Source organism: Anopheles ziemanni, chromosome 2 (genome assembly GCF_943734765.1).
Source record: "Anopheles ziemanni chromosome 2, idAnoZiCoDA_A2_x.2, whole genome shotgun sequence".
In the NCBI taxonomy this organism is placed as follows: domain Eukaryota; kingdom Metazoa; phylum Arthropoda; class Insecta; order Diptera; family Culicidae; genus Anopheles; species Anopheles ziemanni.
Window position 1 is genome coordinate 57,814,159 of NC_080705.1, and position 15,161 is coordinate 57,829,319.

The following is a 15,161-nucleotide window of genomic DNA, read 5'->3' on the forward strand; positions in this document are numbered from 1 at the left end:
TTCAAAATAGACGAGCTATGTTTTGACAGTTGTGTTTTTTAATCCGAAGTTATTAATACCGTTGAGTGCCAAAATGAAATTATTAGACATTTTTGTACGTTGGTTGCTAAATAGTTGAAAATATCTCTGAACAGCCATTATGTCTTTACAGAAGGATCATCTGCTTCACTAAACTATCCGAAAATGAAAAAAGAATTTAAAAATATGTAAACCTGTCTACACAAATAGGACGCCATGTGAAGTTCATTCTTTCACGCATGTTTTTGCCGTGTGTGGTACATATTCAGCATCCCTTTTTCATCTGACAGGGAATGTTTTAACATTAGTTACTGCATACATTTATAAGTTTTAAAAAGCTTATCAAAAATCATCTAATGACGGTCGACAAAATAATCCGTAATGAATAAATGAAGAAACATATTAAATCTTTGGCATTCGTTGTGCATTATTACTGCGTAATAACCTTGTGTTTTGTTAGGGAACTTGCTAATTTTGCAGAAAATTGTCCAATTAGCATTACTTAATGACGCTTCGTTCAATTTTATTATGAAGTGTGGGTGATGTATGAACTTTATTGAATATATAAAAAGAAGATCGCGTCTTTTGTGAGTTAACTTCATTGTCATATTATCGTAAATTAAATCGTACACGTCCTGTTTTAGTTTATCTCGAAACAGAGCCAAACGAAAGCCCGTTCAACGAACCCATTTCGGAAGTAAACACACGTTCTTAGTCATCACCTACGGCTCTTTGGGTGCTTTCTACTCGCGAACGCGCGATTCCCAAAGGAAAGCGCCATCCCGATGATAAAATAGCCGATAATTGCTAGCGGTCCGGGGCGATGCAAATACGCAACGCAAAATTCTGCGCGTTCATCGACCATGACAGTGACACCGCTGGCATGGCAAGGTTCCGTAAATGGAGTCTCCTGCACCCACGCCAGGGGAAGTAATACAAGGGACGACCGTTCGAAACCACTCTGTCCGCCATTCGGGATCGGGCTGGAATAAACAGCAGGGTGACCATCCACCTGGAAGCCTGGATCAGATACCAACGCGGTGTTCTGAGTAGAATGTTCCCTAAAGCGGTCAAATTGATCGCCAAATTCGGCTCGACGGTGAATGTTCTGCTGAGGTAAAGCTGACAGTTTCGTTGAACTTCGACAGAACGGAATGTATCCATTTCGACAATGGCGTCATTCGTGTCAGCATCCGAGCACCGCGTGAGAGCAGTCAGGCCATGCCGAATAACAGGAATAAAGTCCCGCTCGATGTCGCGTACATGGGCGGCTTCCAATTAGTTCCGCGTGGTCGTTAAGCTATGGGCGCCCGTGGCCGTACGAATTTCGACTTTCGGCTTGACTTTGTGTTTGCAAGCTCACGGAACTTGAACAGTCGGCTGAGTTAATCCTAAAAAGCTTGTTCGGCTGGACACTTCGCACAAATAAGTGCAATGAAATTGTAACGATACCCAGCGACGAATGGACTCAATCCCACCGCATCAGAACGGACGTGGGTTGTTCGCTAGTACCATTGGCTGTTCTTGCGTAGGATTTGCAGCCCGAATCAATTCGCACACCATCCGCCAACCGGACATTCCATTGTGGCTCCCTCGTGAAGGCAGACAGTGAAGAATGAATTCAATTGCGATTGGCGTATGATCTCTGGACGATGCAGTACGCTGATACGGACACCAGAGAGTGGTTCCGCGAATAAGAGCACGGGCTATGGTGTGAAACTGCTTAATTCTGTTCTCAAAGCTCTCATATTGGTCGGTTTACCCACACTGTCGAGGCAGTTATGAGTGGGACTTAAAATTCATAACCAGTACTGGTTTTGAGGCCATGACTCGGTTAATGACTGGCCGTGTGTGTCTTTAAGGTCTATTAGAATTGTATTGAACGGTCGATCTACACGAGTTGATAATGATTAGTATCACAATTTTTTCATCTTTACAGTGTCTAATATTTGTCCCTGGTTAAAAATAAGTCATATGCAAAATAACCCTAAACCCAAAGACTAAATTATTTAATGCCCTCCTTATTTTAATAGCAAACATCCGCTAAAACATTTGCTAGCAGTAAGAAAAGGGCAAATCTTAACCAGTCTAAAGCTTTATGGCCTAAATGACAACCGGTGTGATTCTACTCAGAAACGTCACTTGCGTACACTTAATGCGTGCTTGAGGTCACTCTAAGGAACGGTACCTCCGATCCATTAACATGTCACTCCAACTACAGCTCTACGTTCTCCTTCTTTTACTTTACTTGGCCCTGTTGACATTGCGTTGTCACCTAGATCTACATTTCGAACGAGAGGATTTTCTTTGCCCACTTTCTCAACAGGTCCGTGAGAAAATGGTTTGAAGAGTGAATATACATTGGGAAATTGCACTCTCCATCAAAGCGAGAAGTAAACAAAAGTTCGTTCTCTAAATTCGATGCAGAATGATCGCCGTGCTCGTTTCCCGATGAGGTCACCTCCAACGAGCTATCCTACATATGCGTCCATTAAAGCTTACCTTTCCGCTGGCGTGTATTATTTATTTTATTATTTCCCCCCTCTTTCACACCGAAGTACATGGTCTTACCGCGTGTGCCGCCTCACGCCGTAATCGATATCACGAGTCATCGGTTCCACCAATCGTTAATTAGCCAGCAGCCCGCCATGCTTCCGTAGGGTTCGCCTCAACTTTGGAAGGTTGGAGGTGGTGATTCGCAGTGTTGTCCGATGGTAGGGCGCCCGGTTGTTGCACCGCATGAAATATGCATCGAACGTTTAATATCATGGCCAAGGCTAGCAGTTTTGAAGCTTTTTTTTGTTTGCTCGCAAATCGATGTACGAACGACACCTAAGCGCCGGCGGCGCAGTTAGTGGCGATGTGAGAATGCTTCCGGTTATGTAACCACATGCTCCGGAACTGGCGGAAGAGACAGTAGCAACAGCGGCATGATATATGCATACGTAACTCTCGCTGTCATTGCCTGCGGGTGTATGCAAATAGGCGGTTGGTGGGTGGTGTGTGTGTTCCATTAAGGAACGATGTACCGAAATTTTTAAGCCTATTAGTACCATCGGACATCATTTAGTAGTCGCTCAAAAGAATTACTAGATTGCTTTAATACCCCATATAAGTTAAACAACCCATCGCCGAAACCAATTGACGCATCGAAAGTGATTGATTACAGCTTGAAAACACGTTCAAATGAGACGGAAAAATCCGGCTTCAGTGAGCATCAGCTCGCGTTGCTTTCCCTACAAACAGACGGCTCGGCTTTTTATCCATCCTCCACTGATCCTGCTCGAGGATCACGTTTTCAGCAAAGTTGGTTTATCTATGCTACGTGCCGGTGCATTCCGAAAAGGATTTTTTGTAATCAATGTCACTTTTCAACGACCACTACAGGCATCACTCTCCGTTCGGTGTGCGAAAACTAGTGAAAGTGCCAACGCTCTCTCACACTCACACACACAATCAGACACACCTGATGCGACTAGCAATGAGGAAACGCCTTGGAAACGCATGCAAATTGTATGCTGATGGCGCGCAAAACCGAAACCGGGCTGCCGGTTTATGGGAATCGAAATGTGTTTGAATACTTTCGAATGTCGTACAAATTATACCGTTATCTGGTGTGTGGAAATGTATGAAAAACCAACCACGAAGAACATATACTAACATCGTTTCACTTCATCCATTCAGAAGTTTTAAATTATGGTTCATTCAAAATCACTTTTATCTGCACGCGATTAAATTAGTTTAAATTGAATAGATTTTTGGATTAGATCAATAATATTTTCTAGAAACTATTCTAAAAAATAATCTTCTGAGGATGACCTCATATCTCTTTGTTCGCTCTATGACCATCTTCGGCGTGATTTAATTTACGTGAATCGATTGCAAATCGATGGGCTGGATTCTACTACCGGTGTCCCTCAGCACACCGATTCCGACAGCTCCATTTGGAACGCCTAGTTCTAAACGGAGGCGACTTCACTGGGTAACCTAGCCCTGTCGATGATGATGCTCACGCGATGATGCATGCAAATAAGAACCATTCGTTTGCCATTCGGCAAACTGAGTGGCCACTTGCCGTTTGGTGGCGCGTTCTTGGCGGGAACGGAAACGTTTCGCCCATAAACTCATCCCCCTAAGATTCCAGCTTCGGCGTACGAACGTGCCAACACGCTGAAGGTCGACCAACCTCCGTTTCGCAGCCTACGCCCGCCAAAGCGAACAGTGTGGCCACCTCTCCCCTGGGGAATTGTTTGGCGTCGTTATAATTTATAATTAGCAAGCAACCGAACTGAACGCCTTGCACAGAAAAGTAGTAGCAATACACACCGGCAACTCTTCCAGTTGACCCTCCGAAGCGTTTGTTTTTTGTGTCCGAAGAAGACCCGTCATGTAGGTACCATTCCATGGAAGGCGGAACTAAGCGAGCAGGACGATTAAAATCGATCGCAAATCGTGTCACGTTTGCACCAAGTACAGCGGACCCTAAAGTGATATTCACCCGAGCACCAGGGGTGGGAAGGAAAATAAAAACAATACCCGCGAATTACGGGACGTCGAAATGCAAAAACTAATACACACTCCGCAGCACGACTTAGTCGAAGCGCTCCAGATGACTCATACGGCCGGAACATTCAACGATCAGCCCTCGAATACAGCGACATTCCTTGCGGCTTCTTCGCCAACGCGCGTAAGTTTTGGCGCTCGCTGGGCGCAAGTTTCCAATGGGCGGGAAAGATTTTCACTTCTCAAGCATGCAGAAGAAACTGAAGACTTCTTCAACGAGCGCCTTCGCATGTGACAGAGACCGAACCGAACGCAGCCGATTGTCGCTAGCAATGAAAAATGCACCGATTTGTAGACACTACAACTGCAACGACAGCCCATAAACGTAGCTACGGCGCATCGTAATGGCAAAGAAAGGGTTTCGTCGCTTATCGCCTAATGCAATCCTTTGTAGCGTTTCGCTTCAGAGCCGGCGCGCGTTGGAGGACGCGTGGAAAGCCGCATGCCAAGCACGGTTTATCGGTATCGGTCGTCAGGAATTCCGAGGAATAAGTGTACTTTTTAATTGAATTTCAACCCATCAACACCCTTTGCATTTGCCGAACCGCATGGGTTCACTCATATATGGTCATATCTCGGATGGGAACAGTGACTTATTTCCCATCGTAAAATGTTTGCTTCCAACTGTGTCCTGCTATGTCTTGTAAAGCAGAGGATGTTATCCACTGGCGGTGGAGGAATTAACATTAACAGCGCAGGAAACAAAAACGAAGAAAATTATGTGTACATATTCGGAGACTGTAACAAAATAATGGATTGAGAATGAGATAAATACTATGGATATTCATATTTTCCGTTTATATCCACCCGAGGGTCTGAGGTAGGGTTGGGGATTTGCTTCGATTTTTTATACATGTAGAATTTATAGAATTCCAATCAATTATTCCGAAGGCATAACTGATTATATACATTGAAAAATATATTCAAAATTTTAAAAAAAATGTAACCAAACTAAACTTTTCGTAATAGTAATATGACTATATGAGCATTCACAATTTCTAAAAGTAATGGCTATAGTTATATTCGTCTGTTTAATGGATGAAAAATATTGATGAATTGTTTGATATTTTTATCATACAACAATTATCAGATTCAGTCGGAAAAACCAAAAAAATGCGAGAGAGAGCATTCGTGCCAATAGTCAATTCCAAATAGACAAATTCTGTTTTGTATCGACGAAGTTGTGAATTGAACATATAAAATATTACCTTTTTAATAAAACAGCTAAACATTAAAATATCACATGCCACTTATTAGATTATTTTACCCTACACAACCTACGCACTCAAAGTGTTTTCCTCTTACAATCCAGAATTCCAGTTCTACTTCTGTACTAAACGAACGTAATAAAAATCTGCCCAGTCCAACGCTTAACACCTCCGTAATATCCAACAGACTTGCAGCAGATCCAGAACCGAGATTGGTCCGACCAGTCAGGAAGCCAATCAATCATTTCGGCAAACCATTTCTACCGAACAATCCCGCGTAGGCGAAGGTAAAGGAGTAACATATTGGTGAAGTACTTTGTTTAATGTCCGTATGGTAGGGGTTTTTACACGCCCACGCATTCCCAATTTCACGGGCATGCGCGTTTACATTCTTTTGCGCATTTAAATCCGGTGTCTGTTCGATCAAAACGCGTTATTTTGGTTGAATTTAAAGTTTGCAATCTATTTATTATTATTTCCCTTCCGAGTTATGCGTAAAAACATAAACCTACCACCCCACCGCAAAGTAAAACATGGTTCAGTTCCTTCCACAGCTCTACCCCAAACCGTACACTAAGGTTCGTGAGTTCCCACCCGCGCTCTTGTTCGTTCGAAAACAAAAAAAAAATCCTCTACTAAAATGTGCGAAAACCCCGTCACCAGCAACCTCGCGCGCGTGCTCTCTGTCTCATTTACTCTCGCCTTCGGTTCGCCTACCTTTCCACTGCACCACTAAGGCGCAACCCTTAAAGGCAACGAGCACTCAGCTGTTGTAAGCCCGAAAGGGGTGAGTTCGACGTCGACGGTGGCGCAGGCGACGAACCTCGTTCGGCAGCAGCGGGCCTTCTCTCTCTTGTCTCCTCGTCGACGGCGACGTCGCAGCGCGCGGAACAAATCAGACGGAAAAGCTTCAGCCCCCGTTTGGGTCAGTGGTGCTCTGGCCAGCACTCGGTACGGTACACGATTTTCACCAGCGTGCGGGCGCACGGCGCTGGCGCTTACGGTTTCTCGCGCTCAACACTTTCAACAGGCACCGCTCGCGGTACAATCAAGGAAGCGTAGCGTTCACGATCGGAAATCGGAAGTCGCGCATCATCGACGAAAGGAAAATTAAAGCCGTGTCTGCATGCCGTTCGATCACCGGCAACAACTCGATCCGTAGGGTAAGCGGAACACTGTGTTTTATTGTGGAGTGAATTTTTCCGTGCAACATTTGCGTCCGCACGCGCTAATGAAGATAACAAGCGCGATCGACGACGGAAGAGACGTGCATAAGCTCATCCGAGGGGCATTGATTTTGGTGCAAGCGCCGGATTCGATCTGCTCCGGTATCATCAGCTTATCATTTTCGAGCCCGGGTAGTGGGCCACCAGAGTGTGTATGTGTGTGTGTGTGTGTGTAAGTGTGCCTGGGGAGGTCTGTGGGTTTATGGGAAATGCCCCCTGTGCGACGGAGGAAGCGAAACGGTTAGATCGTAAGATCGATGATGTAAGAATATTATCCGGAGCAACTCGGCCGGACTCTTCGCTGACTCAGTTAATCACCTCCGGCCTGGTGTCCGATCGTGTCTTGTCGCCGTGGGGTAGTTTCGGTTGGGCCGTTGATGAGTAACTCCTATTTTCCGGTGCCCGCAGCAGCGCCTTCTGACCCGTTTGCACGGGCGGTCGTGTTATGTGATATCGGTAGTAAACAAGAACCGCCAGCGACTATCTTCCGCGTGACGGAGACGTCGGTTATGAAAATTGCGTAAAACAAGGTTCAAGGAAGAGCCTTCGGGGAATGGGCCTTACCGCACACACTCTTACACACATTTTGGTTTTTTTTTTTTTTGTTGCCCGGGCGAAAGTGAACGAATCGTAGAACAAATCGCTATCGGGTACGATTTCGTGCGAACGCGAAACGCAGGTTGAGTGGATTCGCGATTTTCTTTTCTTCTGCATTTGCGTGGTTTGCACTTATGAACACCGAGTTGCCGCTGCACCGAAGGTGGCGCGCTGCCTTACGAACCAATTAACGACGTGACAACCGGCAGAGCGCTGGTGCCACCGTGATCGAAGGGAGTTTCTTGCGCGAGGAAACCAAATCTGTGAACCATAAAAAAACGAGGGCAAAAAAGGGATCAAACACGAAAACATAACTGAACGACCAACAGGCAAACGAAAACGAAACTGTGGAATTTCGAACTGTGCAAAAAACAAACATATAACTGCAAACCATCGACACCGGCTTGGTTGGATGTTGATTGATTTGTACTTTTAATTAACCATTACTCATCAGCGCCGTTTCGCGACCACCAACCGTTGCGTTGATCGAAGGGTAAGGAGGAGGCGAAGTGGACAAAACCGTAGGACAACCGTAGGTAGCAGGGAGCAGCCACATCTGCAGCCGGTATATTGTGCGGAACTACTACAGCAGAGGAACAGTGAAGCGCATCAAATCGAATGAAATCGACCGAAAATATGGGCAACATTTTCCTGCTCCTGTTTGGGCTGCATCTGGTGAGTGTTTATTATGAGTTGAAAGATAGACTTAGTAATTACTCTTCATTCAGCTGGTCAGCTTTTTGTGATCCCGCTCCTGGGGAAGTTGATTCGATTAATTTAAAAACAACCTTCGTCCATTTTAAAAACTACATGAGGCATATAAACAGTTCATTGAACTAAAAAGCATTGGATTGGGTATTACTTGAAGATACTGCACAATCATGGTGGTAGATTGAATTTTCAACATAATGTTTCCGATTTATAGACAAACTAAACATTCCAGGAATATGATCAGCAACAGTCTTTAAATTAATCATCGGCATACTTTACTCTAATGTCATCAGCCAAGCCCATTTCCGATCTCGCGCTAATGTCAAGATAGTGTAATTAGCCTCTCCAATGTACAATTAATATGTAATTACCATCGCCGGAAATTGATTTGAATCATACTTGACGTGATGAATAATTTCTGCAGCAGTGACCTTTGCAGTAATGCACGAATTATCGAGTTAATGACATTCTCATACTAATGACTGTGCATCCACTTTACATATCTTAAAGAATGATAAACACCCAAAATAAAAACGGTACTGCTATATTAGCATATCTGAATATTGCTCTAATGCGGGAACCATGACTTCACTCCCTTAAGAAACTTCTCAACAAATCTCGCCATATCATGAACATGAACAACAATTTGAAATTCGATTAAATTTCTTTGACCTGCAGTATTAATCGATACAACGGACATTTTCCATCGGTTGATCATAGTAACGGATTTTTTTTCGCGAATAATTTACTTTGACAAACCGATGTTTTATCGCCAATCTCATCGGCAAACGCTGCGATCGAATCTACATATTTGTCGACAAATAGATACATTAATTTAAACAACACATTTCTACCCTAGATTCTAGAATCAAAAGGTTTTGTTTTCTTCTATAGTAAATTAAATAATTAGGTGCACATAAAAAAGGCTCAACAGTAAAGAAATTGAAGGCATATTTAAAAAAAACTACTTAAATCTTACTATTTATAATTATGCATGGTCATAAGTTTACCCATGTTCCCTTTTCCTCTTTTTTAAAGCGATGGAGATTCTCTGATCAACGCATGAAAAATTAAATCAAAGTGAATCTCAATTTTCGTAGTGACTTAAAGTCTGTCACAAGTGACTGTTGTTTTGTATCAGTCTGTACTGCATTGAATTCATATGGTAAAGAAATTTAAAACCCGGTTTAAAAGCGTTACCAAGCAATTGGGCAAGTTCTAATATCAGGCATCTTGCGCGGAATCGAATGGAAATTGATGGATCGAATGCGAGCAGCATTAATTGTAGCAGATGGATTGACGCCTTTCGATTAAAAGCCACACGCTTTAATGCTAGCCTTCATGCTTCGATCCGAGCCCTTTCAAAGGCAACATTTGCGTCTTCGATGCGCCTCGAAGCATGGGGGAGTCGAAATACGCATATCATTCCACAAACGGATCGATTTAAACGCTCCAATGCAGTCTCTTTGAAATGGAAAACTAATTCCATCGTCCGTGCCCGAACAACCTCTACATGATGCAATAGCACATGCGCACCACCTCTTTTCACACGTCTTCGCCGTGCGGTTCTCTCTTCGATCGATAACTTACAAATGTGCGTTGCTCTTGAAAAGTGACGTTTCCCGCTTGGCCCCTTTCGCCGCAGATAAAGCACCACCGACTCCTTTACGGTCCGGCGCGTTGCTCCTTGGAGGATGATGGATGCCGAAGCGGGGGGAGAAAATGTACATTTCCTATCTTCAAGGGCATCCAAAAAATCTGCTAATGATCGGCGAATGGTCGCTGTCGTGTGGTCGATAAATTTTCGCTCCGTTAAGCAATGCCTACCGGGGTTTATTTTAAGGCTAAGAAAATGTTTGTTTTTCCCGTCCACGTGCCACCTGATGAATGCTCTTTTCAACCAGTTGGTGAATGTTTTATGCATTGCATTGAGGTCACCGGAGGTAAAACTGGACCACATTCAACACAAAAACAGCGTAAAGACGAATTTAAAAAAAAACTTTCGTTTGTACAAATTGCGAATTTACAGTTTGATATTTATCTTACTACGATCGGAATCTTTAATAAATTGTTATGATCAAACCGATCCAAAGCGAAACATAAACTATTTAGCGCAATTTGCTATGAGATACAGATCGAAAATGACTTCAATATAATTAGTTTAATCGAACTTTACTGCCTGTGTCTTGTGAACGAATAGGTATGTCACCATTAGTGATTCTCCCGAACTCTCGACTGAGATTGTATAGAAATAGAAAACATGATCGTTGAGGCCTGCCGGCGGTCGTTCGCCAGCTTTTGTGGAGTTACCCACGCTGTCAAATGGCAGTCTCGTTACCTAGCGCTGGAGCATAGGCGCCACATTTCGCGTAGAGCTGATTCGTTCCATTCGTTCGATCAAAAGCTGCTAGGACAAATTAGTTGCTGGAGTAAATTAGTTGCGCCCACGCGCACGACATAACGACGTTGGAGTTGGCAGGCCATAGTCCCAAGAAGTATGAAAGAGTTCGATAACAAACAGAGAGATTGAGTGTGAGTGCATTTGCTAGCAGATGGATGTTGGATGACACATGTTGCTTTGAAACCCTTCAAATTTTAAAACGGTTTAACTGTTATTTACTGAAATAAATTTTATATTTATTGTACCAAACTGCTATTGTACTATTGTGTTAAATTGTACCTTGTGAGAGTTCTCGTCAATTAATAAAACTAAATTGAACCGGGTTCAAGACTTTCTTTCTTAGAAAAACACTTAATTTACATGAATCACGCTACATCTCAATCGCCCGCGATCACCGCGGGAGGAATACAAAAGTGCAAAGCAAATAAATTGAAATGATTGCTCGATAATTCCAGTATCGATGACTGGACAAGAAAGTAGCGACGGAAAATCGGTAGCGAGCGGCAATCTTTGCCAATTGCTTACAAAAAAAATATCATTATAGCTATCGATTGCAGCTGTTGCAATGGGAGGATCACTTAACTGCCCGCCCGTTGCTCCCTCGTGCACCACGTCATGACAAAGACATTCGAAAGGAGTTCCATTAGAATCACGATAGTCATAATCATCAAATGCAAGTCTCTTTTTCCACCTGATGAGCCTTTGTGCGGCGAAAATTGGGACGCGAAGAAAGGGAGCTATCGCGAACTTCTGGCGCGATGGAAAAAGATGCTGGAAAATTACTCTATTGTGGGCTACATTGTTGGACACTTTACGCCGTAGCCGGTGTTTTCTAAGACGCTGGATGCCATGATCAAGTCGTGCGGTAGAAATCGATCGTGCTGATAATTAACATCATTCTCGATCGCGCAAAAGGAGATTTTTCTTTTCCATTTTATCTCCCAATAGCGATAATCATCGACGGATGCCAACCGATCCATCTGGATCGGTTTCACTATCGATCGTGTTTTGCGAATTCCAGAAGGAGTTTTCCTTCCCATCTGGTTGGTTCGATTTTCGGCCCGATGTTCGATTCACCCATTTACTTTTACGATTTTCGAGCAAAAGTTGAAACGACTGAGAAATGGTGAAAGGGCAAACGGGCAGAACGGCAAGTATGGCGCATGTTGGTCACGTTTTTCTTACATGACGCCTCGTGCGCGGTAGAACTGGTTCAACGGGCTCGGTTTGATTTTTTGTTCAGTATCGCTAGCCGAAATGGTTTTCGACCACCTAAGGACGCTCGAATTCCTTCGAGGCTTTCCCTGCTTGCTCGAGATGTGAACGAAGCGAGTACGGTGGTCGATGGTTTTGCTCCTTTGCAATCGCCTTTCGAAGCTGGTCGAGTTTTGAACGGCCATACAAGGTAAAACATTCCCGTTGGATGATATTGGCCGCATTACAGCTGGATCGGCGGTGTGTTGACTGAAATATTCAAGACACGCGGAATCTTAACCTGCTTTTGCGCAACGATACTGTATTTAACGTCGGACGTTGCGCGGATCAAAAAAGAGGTCAGTGTATTGTAAATCTTCTCATAACACGACAAAAGAAAAAATACGGAACAATGTAATGTATTTCCTAACTCTATCTGTATCTTACCACATAGATTAAAAAGGGTTTTTTTCTGTGATTGTAAGTGATTTTTTTTTTTGCTTCGAGATGTTAAGTGATCCATTCGGATCCATTATCGAAGTGAAGTTATTAGATGTGCACCATACACTTCATCCGTACATCACACATTTTCATGATTGCGGGGCTTCCATTTCGTTTCCGGGTTCCATATCTACCCTGTCTTTTGAATGCAAAAACGCACGGCGTAAAATATGAAAACCATCAGTAAGAAATAAAGAAAAATCTTCTTTGACATCACTGTACAGTTTGTCCATTAAAAAAGGTATTAGTAAAAATGGTACAACGCGGATAAAAACAAATCAAGCCCAACCTTGAGCTTCGAAATCAGCTTGAATTACTTTGACCGTATCATTTTCCCACCGAATTTTCTCAACCCCCAAGGGTTCTGGCTGCTAAGGGCCGTCCTTCCAGTGGGTCACTACCGCCACGCACCGAGGCATTGTTTCACGCCGCCCAAACACGCACCCAAACCGGACCGGATCGGAAGACCGTGACACATTGCCATTGTCACCCGTCGGGCTACCGATTGTTTGCATCGTTTTGCAGTGAACGATAATTATGCTGCGAGGCCGACGGTAAACCGGTGAGAGGAACCAAACCTTATGCAATTGTCATCGCGGACGAAGCTTATGTCAATCTTACCGAACGCGAATGCCCAACACAGATGTTGCTGTGCTATTTGCACCGGTACTCTAAACAAACAGATGGGGTTGATTGTTTTCCATCCCCGAAAAGGCCACTGGACTCTGGAGTGAAGCTCTGCGGGGTGTGCGAAGGGAGGAACATCAAATGTCGGCTACATGAATTCGCAATCAAGGTCTGAACAAAAGTGGCCATGTTCCGCGCAGCGGGACCACATTCGATTAATATTTCGTTTCTGCAAATGTTCTTCTAACCCAGCCACGGTCGGATCCGGATCGTTGAAGGCGCGTATGTATGTGTGTGCACGCGCGCAGTCTCGGGAAAGCCTGTTCATTCATTAATAAACGCCACAGAAATGCACGATCGATGCCGGTTACTTTCGCTTTCGCGCACTTTTCGGCATCCCGCTTGCATTCGCAGAAATACGAAAGACTTCGATGCCAAAACAAAAGCGACGAACCGGTAGGGTACCGGGCACAGATTATGCGAAAGAGATCGACGAATGATCTCACGGCGTGTATGTGTATGTGTGTATGTGTGCGTGGTAAATGAGGTGCAGCCCGCCCTGCAGGACACTTCACTAAACGATCTGCACAAGACACTAAACCCGAATCGGCATGATCATAATCGAAAGCCTTCACGATCGAAATGAATTCGCGAATCGCACGGTGAAGGGTTCCGAGTCATCGAGGAGTTCGCTTATGATCGCTAAGGCGAGCCTGCCGTTTGTTGTTTATGTTTCCGATCCTCATTTGATCATCGTTATGGGACATACTCACACACACACACACACACACACACGCTCTTAACCGTGAGCCCTACTCAACCATCTTACCGCCAGTGAATCGATTCGTTCGCGGTTTTCGCTCGCATTCAGCCTCTTTTGGTCCAGTTTTTGTTTTAACATCGCTTTCCGCGTGCCGGTCGGTCGGGCTTCCCCCTTCACCCCGATTTCACGCTCGCCTTGTGACGTAATGCCCCGAAAAGGTATGACGACGATGGTGATGATCCCCCGCGGTCGATGATGGGAGCTGATGTTGTGGTCGCCCGTTCCGCCATTCTCGCGCGGTTCGCTTTCGTTTTTAAACCGTGTTGTTTTTTTTTGCGCTTCCATTTCGCGATCCATTTCTTTTCCTGCTCCCGACCGTCGTCACGCGACTCCACGGCAGTGTGGAGTGATGGTGGTCTGGTGGTGGCGTGCGCGGCCCGCGACTCATCGCCAGTTTCCGTCCGTGTGAACCCGCTGAACAGTCATAACGAGTCTGCACGGCGTGCTTTTCCCGTCGTCCCGCGGCTCGTTACAAAACGGAAGCATGCGTTTGGGAGCAAGCGAGCCGTTAGACGGGTTTTACGAGGCGGCATCAAACGGCCCGGCACAACATAGGCACGCGTGATTTACGTCCAGACAGATGTTGCTACAATTCTATTAGCGAACCTACCCATTACCGTAAGTGCAATAACGTAAACGAATAACACGGCTCATTGCGTGCCCGAAAAGCGTTACATTGTTTATTAAATCAGGTTGGATTTCTGCCCATTTGCATATCAGTGGTATGCCCGAAATATTTGGGTTACGAGCAAGCGGATTAGGAAAAATGCAAATTTTCGATCGTGTTTCAAATCCCGTCCTCTTCTATTGTCCTCATATTCAAAGAGTGGCAACCTTCAAAGGATTAAGATTTCTCTTAAGGATAAGCAACAATCTATGCAATACGACCATGAGTCACTCGAATATGGAAAAGCGCAAGATTACAAGATTCATTGTTGAAGAAACCAAACCAATAATCCAATTTAAAGTATCTCGAACAAACAATCGGATAATCCAACAATCGGCAACCCCCATTTGGATATTGTTTACTTCCTCTCCAGACTCTCCAGCTCTCCATGCCAAAGGTGCGTGCCAAAGTCAAAGTCATCGGTTAAGCCCACGGCTGGCCGCCGACCTTTAGTTCGTACGGTTATGCAATGCACTGCTGCCCAACCCGCGCAATTTCATTTGGCTGTCCGTTTAATTTGTGTATGGAGCTGAGGAAAACCGAAAAAAAAACAAAATCGAAACCAACTGCCCTGGCCGGAACCTGACGAAACCTTGAACTGCTTGGCGCCGTCGGCAGCCGTGGC